The following is a 13,083-nucleotide window of genomic DNA, read 5'->3' on the forward strand; positions in this document are numbered from 1 at the left end:
TAAATTACCTTGCCTTTCCTTTATCTGTGAATGCATGATTTCTGTTTCATCCTTGAAATATATTTGCACTAAATGTCAAAATATTTAAGTATGACTGTTTACATATTACACATATAATTATAAGAATATTTGCATATTTTTTCAAGTTGATAGTTCTTTATGTATTTGACATATATTGTTCTACTTCCTTCTGCCTTCTTTGTTTCTATTGAGAAGTCTGATGCCATAGGAAGCTCTTTTTCCCTGCATCTAAGGTGTTCTTTCTCTTTTTCTGCTTTCAGAATTATGTCTTGAATTTAACAATTATGATTATGTGTCATAGAAAACATTTATTTGAGTTTATCCTATTTCAGGTTCATTTAAGTTTTGAATCTATATGTATATGTGTTCTTCCAAATTTGGAATTGTAAGCTATTATTTATTAAGAAATTTTCTATTTCTTCTTTCTGTTCATGTTTTGAGATTTCAATGACATAAATGCCATATATATATGATAATGTTTTTCTTATCGTCTCTCATTGCTCCTTGAAGGTCTGTTTTTTTTTCCAGTTTTTTTTCTGGTGATGGTGTAATTTTATTGTTATATTAACTAATTCTGTGATTACTTAATCATCTGTCACTTCCAGCCTGCTATTTTACATAACCATTGATATTGAAAATTTGGTTGTTTCATTTCTTTTATAAAAATATTTCATTTATTTATTATTTGAGAGAGAGAGACAGAGAGAGAGAGAAACAGAAAGAGAGAGGGAGATGGAGAGAAAGAGAGATTGGGTAAGCCAGGGCCTCTAGTCATTTCAAATGAACTCCAGACACATGTGCCCCCTTGTGCATCTGGCTTACGTGGGTCCTGGGGAATCAAACCAGGGTCCTTAGGCTTCCCAGCCAAGTGCCTTAACTGCTAAGCCATTTCCCCAGCCCATGGTTATCTAATTTCTAAAAAATTCCATTTGGATATTCTTTGTACCTTGTTTTTTTACCAAGACTTTTCCCTTTTGTTTGTTTCAGTCATGTTTGATTGCCTACTGAAACTCTTTTATGATGGTTACTGTAATGTCATTGTCAGAAAAATCTGACAACTTTGTTAGCCCAATATTTCACCAGGGCTTTGGCTGTTGTGATTCACTGATGGGCATTTGGGCTGATTCCAGTTCCTAGCTATTAGTGAATAAAGCTGTAACAAACATGGGTGGGCAAGCATCTTCATAATTGAGTGTAGTCTTCAGGGTATATGCCTATGAGTGGTGTAACTGGATCAAATGATAGAACTATTTTCATGTTTTTCAGGAGTCTTCTCACTGATTTCCATAGTGGTTGTACAAGATTGCACTCCTACTAGCAATGGTAAGGGCTTCTCATAGGGGGATGCTTTTTTTTTTTTGGTTTTTCGAGGTAGGGTCTCACTCTAGCTCAGGCTGACCTGGAATTCACTATGTAGTCTCAGGGTGGCCTCAAACTCATGAAAATCCTCCTACCTCTGCCTCCCGAGTGCTGGGATTAAAGGCGTGCACCACCACACCTGGCTAGGGGGATGCTTTTAATTACATTTTAAATATTATTAGATGAAATAGGTTTCTTTATGAGATTTTTGTGCTCTGGATTTAGTTTTGATAGGTGGTATGCATCTAGGAATTCATCCATTTCTTCTTGGTTACCCAATTTTGTGGAGTAGAGGTTTCAGAAATATATCCTGGTGATTCTTCCAATTTCATTGATGTCACTTGTGATCTCCCTATTATCATTTTTAATCTTATTAATTTGAGACTTATCTTTTATTTATTTAATCAGATTTTCCAGGGTTTTATCTATCTTGTTTATATTTTCAAAGAACCAGCTCTTGATTTCATCATTTTCTTTTTTTTTTTCCTGAGGTAGGATCTCACTCTGGTCCAGGCTGACCTGGAATTAACTATGTAGTCTCAGGGTGGCCTTGAATTCATGGTGATCCTCCTACCTCTGCCTCCCGAGTGTTGGGATTAAAGGTGTGCGCCACCACACCTAGCAGTTTCATCAGTTTTTAAAAATTGTTTTCTTTTAGTTTCCTGTTCATTAATTTCTGCTCTGATCTTAATTATTGCTTTCCATCTGGAACTCTTAGGGTTGGATTGTTTTTGTTTGTCCAACACCTTCAGGTTAGTGGTTATTAATTTGAGATCTCTGTGTCTTTTTTATAAAGGCATGTAATGCTATAACTTTTCCCCTTAGGACTGCCTTCATTTTGTCCCAACCATGTTGAAACGTTATTATTATTATTCAGTTCTAGAACTTTTACAATTTCTTTTTTGATTTCTTCCATGACCCTTTCATTGTCTAATAACATGTTGTTCAGTCTTCAGGAGCTGGTGTAACTTCTGTTGTTTCTTTGGTTGTTAGTTTTTAAATTTATTGCATAATGCATTGTGGTTAAGATATGATGCAGGGATCTATGACAATTTTCCTGAATATGTGGAAACATGCTTTATGCTCTAATATATAATCTATTTTGGAGAAGATTTCATGAGCTACTGGGAAGAATGTGTATTCTGTGAAATTGGGTTGGAATGTTCTGTAGATACCAGTTAGGTTTAATTAATTTATGATGTTGTTAAGATATATTATTTCCCTATTGATTTTCTGCATGGATGACCTATTGATGATAGTGAGGTATTGAATTCTCCTATTACGATGATATTGGAATTTATTTCTGATTTCTTGTCAAGCAGGTTTTTCCATATAGAATGTGATACACCTACATTTGGTGCATATAGATTTATGATTGTGATATATTCTTGCTGGATTGTTCCCTTGATGAGTAAAAGCTAGCTTTCTTTATCCTTTTTGAATACTTTTTGTTTCAACTCTATTTTGTCAAATATTAGTATAGTCAAAACCTACTTATTTCTTATTTCCATTTGCTTTGAAAATCATTTTCTATCCTTTCACCCTGGGGATATATCTATCTTAATAGTGAAGTGGATTTCTTGAAGACAGAAGTTAAAGGATCCATTTTCTGATCCATCTGTCAGCTTATCTTTTGATTGGTGAGTTAAGACCACTAATATTTAAAATTTGTAACTGTGTGGTTCAATTTAATCCCTTTATGGGGCTTGCTTCTTTCTTGAGCTTTGTACATGTTCATGCCTGCTCTAGTTTTGGTTATTGTGTTCTCATTCCTATAGATTCTTTTCTTTAAAATTTATTTGAGAAAGTGAGAGACAAAGAGGAAGAAAATGGGCATGCCAGGGCCTCAAGCCACTGCAAATGAATTCCAGACCCATGTGCCACCTTGTGCATCTGGCTTACATGGGTCCCGGGGAATTGAACCAAGGTCCTTTGGCTTTGCAGGCTAACACCTTAACTGCTAGGCCATCTCTCCAGCCCATTCTTGTCGACTCTTGATGTTGATTGATCAACTCTTCTGTGTGGAGTGGTCCCTGAATAATTCTCTGTAGGTTTGGCTTTGTGTTCATATATTTTTAGAGCTGGCTTTTATAAATGAAACTTTTCATTGATCCTTCTATAATGAGTGATATTTTTGCTAGGTATAGTAGTTTGTGTTAGAAGACATGGCTTGTTAGACTTTGACATACTCTATTTCAAGCCCTTCTGGCTTTTAGGGTTTTCATTCAAAAATCTGAAATAATTCTTATGGAATTACCCTTGTATGTAATGAGCTGTTTCTCTCTTGCTGCCTTTAGCACTCTCTCTTTGTTTTCATTGTTTAGAATTTTAACTATGATGTGCCATGGAGAGTTTCTTATTTTGTCCTGTCTGTTTGTTGTTCTGTGAATTTTTTATAACTGGATGGGCAGCTCTACTTTTGACACCTGATGCTCTTCTTGGAACTTCACTCATCCCCTGTTGACACCATGACAAAGAGTTGTTGGATAATTACAGGCAAGTGGATCAAACTTGACTCCATAGTGTTCTTGATGTCATTCCATCAGGGATAAAGAGATATACTTCAATACTTCTAGGGAGAGGCAAAAGTTGTGGTTCCCTCTGTGGTCTTTTCTTATACTGACAACAATAGTACCAGTGGATACAAAACTTCCAACCCTCCACATAACCCTCTCTGCCACAATATTGGGTTGAGACACCTCATTATTTCCTTCTTAGAGTGGATGTCTACACATAGCATTGACCTCTGTTCATATGTGTGTGTGTGTGTATAACAGTTTTATTTTGTAATATTTACCTGGAGTTGTTATTGTGCATTTTTTTTTCTGCCTTGCTACATTGCCCCTCTACCACCCTCTGTGTACAGAGACTAGGTTTTGGTTTTGTTACATTGGATTTTTTAAATGCTTGTTAGTATTTATAAGTTGCCAGCTTATTTAGGTGGAAATGTGATCTATATGAGGAAAATAACTAAAACGCATCAAAACAACAAACAAACCAACAAAACAAGGTTTTGGCATTGCATTTCTTCTTGAGTCTTGGATCCTTGGATTAGCTGGATTTTCTTTCCATCATTCAGAATCTCCAGGTTATCTTATATAATGGCAAAGTCTTTTATTAGTTTAGTAAAGTGATAGAAATAGCTCTGAACCCTTTCTAAAACACAAGTCTCTCTAAGAGTTTTAGGCACCTCATAAAAAGACTTAGAATACTTCTCAAAAATCTCATGCCATACTGTTATAAAAGAATAAATTCACTATAAACTTGAGCACTCTCGGTGACACTGGAGATATTATTTTGCCTTTCCACAGTGTTTTGTAATATCACTTTATCAATGTTAAAAGCATATCAGTCACTTTCACTTCTATGTCTCCTCATCATGCATCATCTGAATGTCCTTGAAAACCATCTGTTGTTTTGTTCTGACACATCTTTGCTAAAGTTTTGAGAGTCCTCAGCTTTACTTCCATGTTAGTTTTCCAGACTTCTGGGTGAAAGATGTTTTAGTTGTCACAGGAGCAAACCCAATCAGTGTGTTCTGCAAGAACCCAAAACTCTTTATTTTCTAATAAATCTGTCCCCTTATAAATTTACAGAGCAGTCCATCACAGTTTGTAGATGGTAGGAGAGAGATAGTAAGGAAAAAGTTAAATTTCTGCTTTATACCCCATATAAAAATAAAGCGGTAGATTTGATTCAGCTCAATTTATTTATCTCCTCCAGGTTTATTATTTGTTTATCTTTCAGGAACTTCATGCTTTTTTATTGTTATGATTCTCCAACTTCTGAATGACCTGGTGGGATAAAGACTTGAGTCATAGCTATTTGGGGATTTTATTCTTCTATATAAATATTAAAAGGTTGTGTGTTTCTCCTAAAATTTCTTTTAGACTTTTAAAAATTAGTACTATATTGAATTAATTTTAAAAATTGTTTATTTATCCAGGTCTTCTTCTTTGGTAGTTAAAAGCTCTTGGATGTTTCCCAAGCAATACATGTCTTGTCTCCTCTTTATTGGGTTGTTCTTACTTGGTAGTTTTTCAATTTCTATAGTTTGATGGCATGTTTATTATCTTGGCAAATTCTCTTGTTAATTCTCACAGTGTGTTATTTATGTTTTTCCCTAGTAAATAATTATTTCATTTGGACATAAAGTCCTATAACATCCATTGAAGTTATCATAATGTTTATTTTTCTTACTGTAAGATGATATTCACTACTATGTCTGATAATAACAGAGACCATGAAAATTCCTATTTTATTTGTTCTCAAAGTGAATACAGGTTTTTAGTAGGCACAATTTTAAAATGCTAAGGATATTCTTATTGTTTTCATTCAGTGTTCTGAGAATTTACATTGACCCTTATATGTTATTCTGTTATATTTTGTTAAATGATCATTTACTTGTGGATATTTGAATGTTTAAAATGGTCATAAATTAAACATATTTATAATTTTCTCTCTATGGTTTATATATTTTTGAATTCCAGGCTGTACTGGCTTCATAAAATGAGTTTGGAAGCTTTCCCTTTTCATAGTTTTCTGAACCAATTTATATGAGAAAGGGATTATCTGTTCTTGAAAGTTTGGTAGTTCTCAATTGAAAACCCATGTGGGACCAAGGTTTGGTCATTTTTGGAGGAAGACTCACTGGTTTGCATATCTGGTTCTTAAATGGTGATTAATCTATTCAAGTATTATATTTCTTCCTGGGTTTATGTTTTTATCCTACATTTTGTCCAGAATTAGATCAGTTAAAGTCTGATTTTCAAATAGTTTGTATGTAGTTTTAGTAATATTGTATGAAAAATACATATTTAATTTATAATTTATTGCTAGTGATTTTTTTTCCTATAATTTATTTAAAAAATGTTTCCAGGTCTTTCCTGTTTGATTCATCTATTCAAGAAATTATCATTTACTTTTATTAACTATCTTTATTAAACAAATAGTTATTTAAGTAATGTTTGGCTTTATCTTTATTTTATTTATTTATTTTTGTTTTGTACTGGGTCTGCTATGTTGTCATTTAAGAAAGTTATGGTTGTATGCTTAGCTAAATCTTTCTATCTTTATTATTTTAAATGGATTTATTTTCAGCTCTAAATATTCTAAGCTCAACTTAAGTTTTCTCTCAAATTAAAAAAAATATATATATTTATTTATTTATATGAGAGAGAAGTAAAGAGAAAGGATGAAAAAGAGAGAGTGTATGGGTAGGCCAGGGTGTCTTGATGCAGCCTAAGAACTCCACACACATATGCCACTTTGTGCATTTACTTTTGCATGGGTACTGACTGGGGCATTAAACCCAGGCCAACAGGCTTTGCAAGCCCATGTATTTAACTGTTGAGCCATCTCCCCAGTCCTACCTTTCATATTTTTAACATAAAGTGTTTTCATTATTCCATTAGATGTTTATTGTAACATCTGCATCATTTCTTCTTTCTTCCAAGATTATTTTGTTATATATTTTTCAGACTGCATATATGAATACATGTATAATTTTTTTAATAATTTTTAAAAATTTTATTTATTTATTTATTTGAGAGCGACAGACACAGAGAGAAAGACAGATAGAAGGAGAGAGAGAGAATGGGCGCGCCAGGGCTTCCAGCCTCTGCAAACGAACTCCAGATGCGTGCGCCCCCTTGTTCATCTGGCTAACGTGGGACCTGGGGAACCGAGCCTCGAACCAGGGTCTTAGGCTTCACAGGCAAGCGCTTAACCGCTAAGCCATCTCTCCAGCCCACATGTATAATTTTAAAAGCTACTTGTTTGTAACTGATTTTGATTTTATTCTATTAATGTTAGTTAAAATGCATCTGTGAACTATTGATTATTTAATCCATACTGAGGCTTTCTCTGATCCTTACTTACTATAGTACTGGAATTGAGTACCTTAAGTAGCCCATGTATGCTAAAAATGTATCTTTAATTTTTAGGGGATATTAGTGGTTATATCTATTAGTTCCAAAAATGTTTACAATATTCAAATACTTTATTTATTTATTTTTTACTGCTTTAAGTTATTAGTTTCAGAGGTCTAGATTAAAATCTCTGAATTTCTGATTTCAAAGTTTTTCACAGTTTTATGTATTTTTTAAGATTGTGTTAGATGTGCACATGCACACGAACATATTTTTCTAAATTCTTGCAAAAACACATTCTTGTTATGATAAAATAAATTTATATCTTCAATTAACAAATTAGAAGAGCATATATTATGATATCATTCATAGAAGAAAAATTTTATCAGTCATATTTACTTTAGAACTTTTTGTTTTTAAAAATATTGTTATTTGACTGTCCAATTTGTGCATCATTCTGGAAACAGTTCTTTTCACAGCAGGAGCAAGCCACTGGCATCAAGAGTTCATTAACACATGCACACATGCACACACACACACACACACACACACACACACACACGCACACACACACACGCACACACACACAGTTCATTCTGTGATAGAACAAAATTATGTTGATAATTTTCACCAAAATATGCTTCAGGCAGCTTGAGGTCTTATTCTCTTGCTGCTTCATATTTCTTCAGTGTTTATGCAGAAGATATTTAAAAAATATTTACTTATTTATGAGAGAAATAGTTGGGGTGCAGGGGGAGGGAGGGAGATAATGGGTGTGCCACAGACTCCAGCCACTGGAAAGGAGCTCTAGATGCATGAGCCACCTTGATCATCTGGCTTACATGGACACTGGGTAATTCAACCTGGGTCCTAATGTGTAACATATTCCTTTAAAATTATTTGGGTGCTGAGGAAATGATTAGTTTTGAAAAAAGAGAAATCATGAAAACAATAATTGACTGACATTTCCATCAATGATTTTATTTTTTAGGAGTATATTTTGGATATTTATCTCTGGTTTTGAAACACTATATATAAATAGCCTATTGTAGACCTAATTAAATTCATATGGTCATTTCTTTCTTTATGTTACTAAATCAGCACAAAACATCTGATAAAATTGAATAATCCTTCTTTGAGACACTTTCTCTAGCTGTCTTCCATAACACAATTTTCTCTTCATTCTGTACCTCCAAGTTGTTCCAGTTTAGTATTCTGCCTGTAAATGTTGGAATGATGGTGGTGCAGATTAGCAGTCCGCAAAGGGAGCTTTGCACTAGAGTCTGTGATAGTGAAGAAATCTCTTGCCTATCTCTCTCCCTCTCTTTCTTTCTCTCTCTCTCTCCCTTTCTTTCTGCATGTGTGAGACTCATAACTTTTAGAAACTCTTGTAGACTTCCCTGGATGACTTTAGGGTGTTTTTTCATTCTTACCTATCAACCTTAATAGAATTGGATAATCATTACCCCTTATACTTGTGTCTTATTCAGTCTAAGATCAGATTAAAAGGTTTCCCTTTTCCATTCAACTTCTACCTAACTCACTGGGTTATACAAATAAAAGATGGTTGACAAACATTTATTTTTCTGTTTTCTGAATCTCCAGTACTAGACTCCTTTCCAGTCTCTCCCTATAAAAGATTTCCAAGTTGTTAATTTCTCCTGAGTATATCCAATGACATGGTTATTTGAGATGAGGACCTGGTAACTGTAGGGTCTTCCTACTCCTAAAAGAAGATTTATAATTCCAGAATCTAAGGATTTTAGGTTTAGCATTCATGAGATGAGAGTTTTTTTTCTTTTTATAATTTACCAGTGGCTTAAGTGAGCAGAAAAAGTATGGGATGAAAGTGGCAGGAAAAGAAAGTGGATAGTCAACTCTGATAAGCAGAGCAAAATATTATAAGTGATCAAGAGGTGAACTTTCATGAGACATTTGTGGGCTGCAGGATGAAGAAGTAAGACTAGAGGTGTAATTTTCCATCTGTGAAGAAACTGGCAAAGGAGAGTCTTGAGATAATGACTGGGCATTGGAGCACCATTTAAGAACAAAGTTTGTAAATGGAACCCTGGTATGATCATTGACCACTGAGAATCTTAATTATCATTGCTGAATTCTTGCTGCTGGTAGTGCTTTGTTGATGTTTGGAAGGTGAGAAGATTAGATGAAAGAGAGACCATAACCTTAATATAGCCTTATTCTTAGAAAATGCAAACAGAATTGCTAGGGCCCCCTTCTACAATATCTCAGTGAATTGTTTATCTGTTCAAAGTCTTTTTTCCCTTGTGTTGCCTGTACCCACATTACAAATAAAATAATGTTTTTCTGAATACTTGTTTTGTTTGCTTAAAGTTTCCTAATGCTCCAATCTCAAATGGAGAGCCAGGGAAATTGAAGGTATTCTTTTTCCCTTAGAGAATATTCAAATTAATAAACATATACTTTGCAACATTCAAAATGACTTGGTTTCATGTCCTCCATTCTTAAAAAAGAAATCAACTGAAAGCATAGCATCACTAACATTTTATTAAATAAAAAATCACTAGCATGAAATATAATTAAATAAAGAAATGATCTCTTCTCTAGCTTATAAAGTTATCCACAATCCTTAATTAAAACTAAAAATGAATCAAGCTTATTGAATCCCACAGGGATTCATTGAGTGCATCCATAAATTTGTAAAATATAAAATAATGTTATGACATATTTTTGAGTAATTGTTTGCATTCTTTTACATGTTTATTTAACGATAATTGTAGTATTGAAATATTACTGTGAAAAAAGGCATGCTCTTAATTAAAAGGAGTAAAATCAACTTCAAGCAACCTAATTAATTTTTATTTATCCTTTTAACTACTGTTTTTATTTTTTAATCAGGACTGTGCATTTCTAGATTTGGAAATGAGCTACAATTCTCTGTGAATTTACACAGTACCATTGTTGATATTTTTCCTCAAAATGTAATTGAAATTTATCTCTCTATTTTGTCTGAAGTAAAACTATCATCTCAGTTTTTTTTAGTGAGTTGTAATACCATGTGAAAAGTGTTTGGGGCACGTCTTAGGAGACAGAGAAGAAGCTGCACTTTATTAGATTTATTTTCACTAGAATTTATGGCTCTTAGAGTGAAAAAACATGGCTGGACCCCTTGGGGTTGAGGAGTGGCCCATAGAACGTTGAGGATAACGGTTCCTTTTTAGCTTCCCAGGCAGTGAGCTGTTTGACAGGGAGCCCATGGGAAGAAAGGAGAGTCATGGTACTTCCTCAGCCCATTAGGCAAAGATGGTTTATGAAGGTGAATGATGCTGAGTGCAGGATGATGTGTTCTCACTGAAATAGTAATTTCTTCAACTTGCACACAGAACAAAGGCCAGAAGGAAGAGAGGGAGCTGCAATTAAAATCTTTATCAAATCTAAATGCAAATTTTTAAGGAGCTGAGCTCACCAATTATACCACTGATCTCAAAAAATGGTTTGTTTTTTTTTTGTTGTTGTTATTTTGGAAGGGAAAGAGTAATTTTCCCCCCTACCTCCCATTACCTCTAGTGGAGGAGTCATAGCTTTTATCACTTTACAAATGAGTCTCCTCTTCCTTTCTTCATATGTCAGGCCATATAACATTAAAGCAGGTGAAAAAAAAAGTTATAGCACATCAATTTCCTAGGGCTGTCCTCACAAAGTACCAAAAATTGTGTGGCTTAAAACAACAAATTAATTTTCTCACTGTTCTAGAGGCTGAAATTCTGAAACTTAGGTGTCGGCAAGTTCAAAACTAAAGACCCTGAGTGACGAAATATCCTCACATCTCCCAACTTCTGGTCTTTTGGAACTCCTTGCCTTACAAACACATCATTGCATTTCACCCTACAGTGTATCCTCCCTGTGTCTGTGTTCAAAAGTCCCTCTCTCACTTATGTACATACTACTGAATTTTAGTCAATAATACAATCTTATCACTCTTACACCTTCGAAGACCCTATGTTCCAACAAACTTACATTCATAGCTCCCAGGGTTTACAAATTCAACATATAAGAGCTATCCGGGTTTGAGATGGTACGTCAAGAAGCTGCAGGGCAACATATAGTAGGTGCCCCTCCTTCCTGAAATGTACTTTGAAATATTTTTGACAAATCCTAAAATTCTGCAAAGAGAGAAGTATGACAGAGGAGCAGAGAAAGAACACTTACAATCACATTAGCATCAGAGTCACCTCAAAACAGCCCTCAAAGTAGCTGTGGCTAGAAAGAATAATAATATTATAACCAAAAAATGATGATTATAGACTGTGAATATGAGAAGATTTGTGTAAAAAATTCTGATTTAGGAGGTCTGGAGAAAAGAATGATATCTTCCATTTCTACCAAGCATGTGTGTGTTCACTCTCTCCTCCCCAGAGTTACGATGCTGACTTGGCTCATGGTGGCTAAGGAGAGTGTGTGCCAGATCTGCATAGTGAGTCAGCAAGCTGACGGACTTCCAGTCAGCAACTGAAAGCCCGACAACTAAGAAAGCCGACTGTGTCCTTCTGTCAGCCTAGAGACACAGAAAAGCCAATGTCCCCACTTGAAGGTGATGAGACAGGAAGAATACTCGATTACTCAGGTAGAAGGTCACCCTTTTCTAGTCAGGTCTTGGGATGAATCTATGTGATGGAGAGCAGTCTGAGCTTTTTGAGTACATACTGAGGCCTAGGCAAGTAAGACACATAAAATTAACCAACATGTCTCATTTTTGGAGCATTTGTTCTGTGCTAGGTGATGGTTGGAAGCCATTGTATTCATCAGAATCTCTACATGCTACAGCTGTTACAAACACTGTGTTTCAGACAAAGATGCAAAGGTAAGAGAGATTAAGTAAAATTTTGAGAATCTCACAAAGAATAAATAAGAGATCTAGGACATTGATCCATGTATTCTAGATGGAAATATTATAACCTCAACCTCTGAGGCTGTTTGAAAAATATTCAACAAATAAATTCTATTCATCACTCATGTGCCCAAAGAGGGAGGGACCTCGCCATGTGGAAATCTATCTTTTGCCCAAAGGGATTGAGCCTATGGTAGAATAATTAACTTGTGTTTCACTGATTTTTCTGCAAATAGCAAATCCCTTTTTTGGGGGATGGAAAATAAAACTTTTCATGATTTAAAATCAACAATAATGACCAGATATGTAGCAGGCAAAAATGGATTTAAAAAGCTTATTAGTATACCATATTACTTATTGAAACAGTAACTTCCACTAGTATAGCTTAACACAATGGGTAGAAATAAATCTTCAACAAGGGCAAATGTAGACTTGGTTATGGCATATAACCTGTTCTTTGCTAACATGGTTAAGTAAGTACTTCCAAACAGCTGACAATTTGGTCATAGCCAAACCCAGTAATCATAGAGCACTGGCGAAACCATTTAGGCATGAGAAAAAAAGAAAAAAAAGAAAAAGTTGCATGACCTAATGAAGTTTTCCCATCTCCAATATCCGTCAAACATATTATTTAGTAATACTTTAAAGATGCATATGCAATTTGAAGTAAATTAATATTATAACCAGAAGTGTCTATTTTGGGACCCAAATTCAGTTGTGGTTGGTTTGGCATGCCAGTGCTTGTCTGCTTAACCAAGAGAATGCCTGCGCTGTTCTGCATTAGGCAGGAGATAAGGCTTTTCCTGAGTCTATTGGAGACTTAGATTGCTGAGAAACTGAGGGAATTATAGTAGGTCACAACACAACACGTTGGTGACTTTCCAACTCATATTCTTATTGTCTACTCATTCACTTATAGAAGGCGCTCAGCAAGTATTTCTTGATGAATGAAAAAAATGAGCATGC

This window comes from Jaculus jaculus, chromosome 2, assembly GCF_020740685.1.
Source record: "Jaculus jaculus isolate mJacJac1 chromosome 2, mJacJac1.mat.Y.cur, whole genome shotgun sequence".
NCBI lineage: Eukaryota > Metazoa > Chordata > Mammalia > Rodentia > Dipodidae > Jaculus > Jaculus jaculus.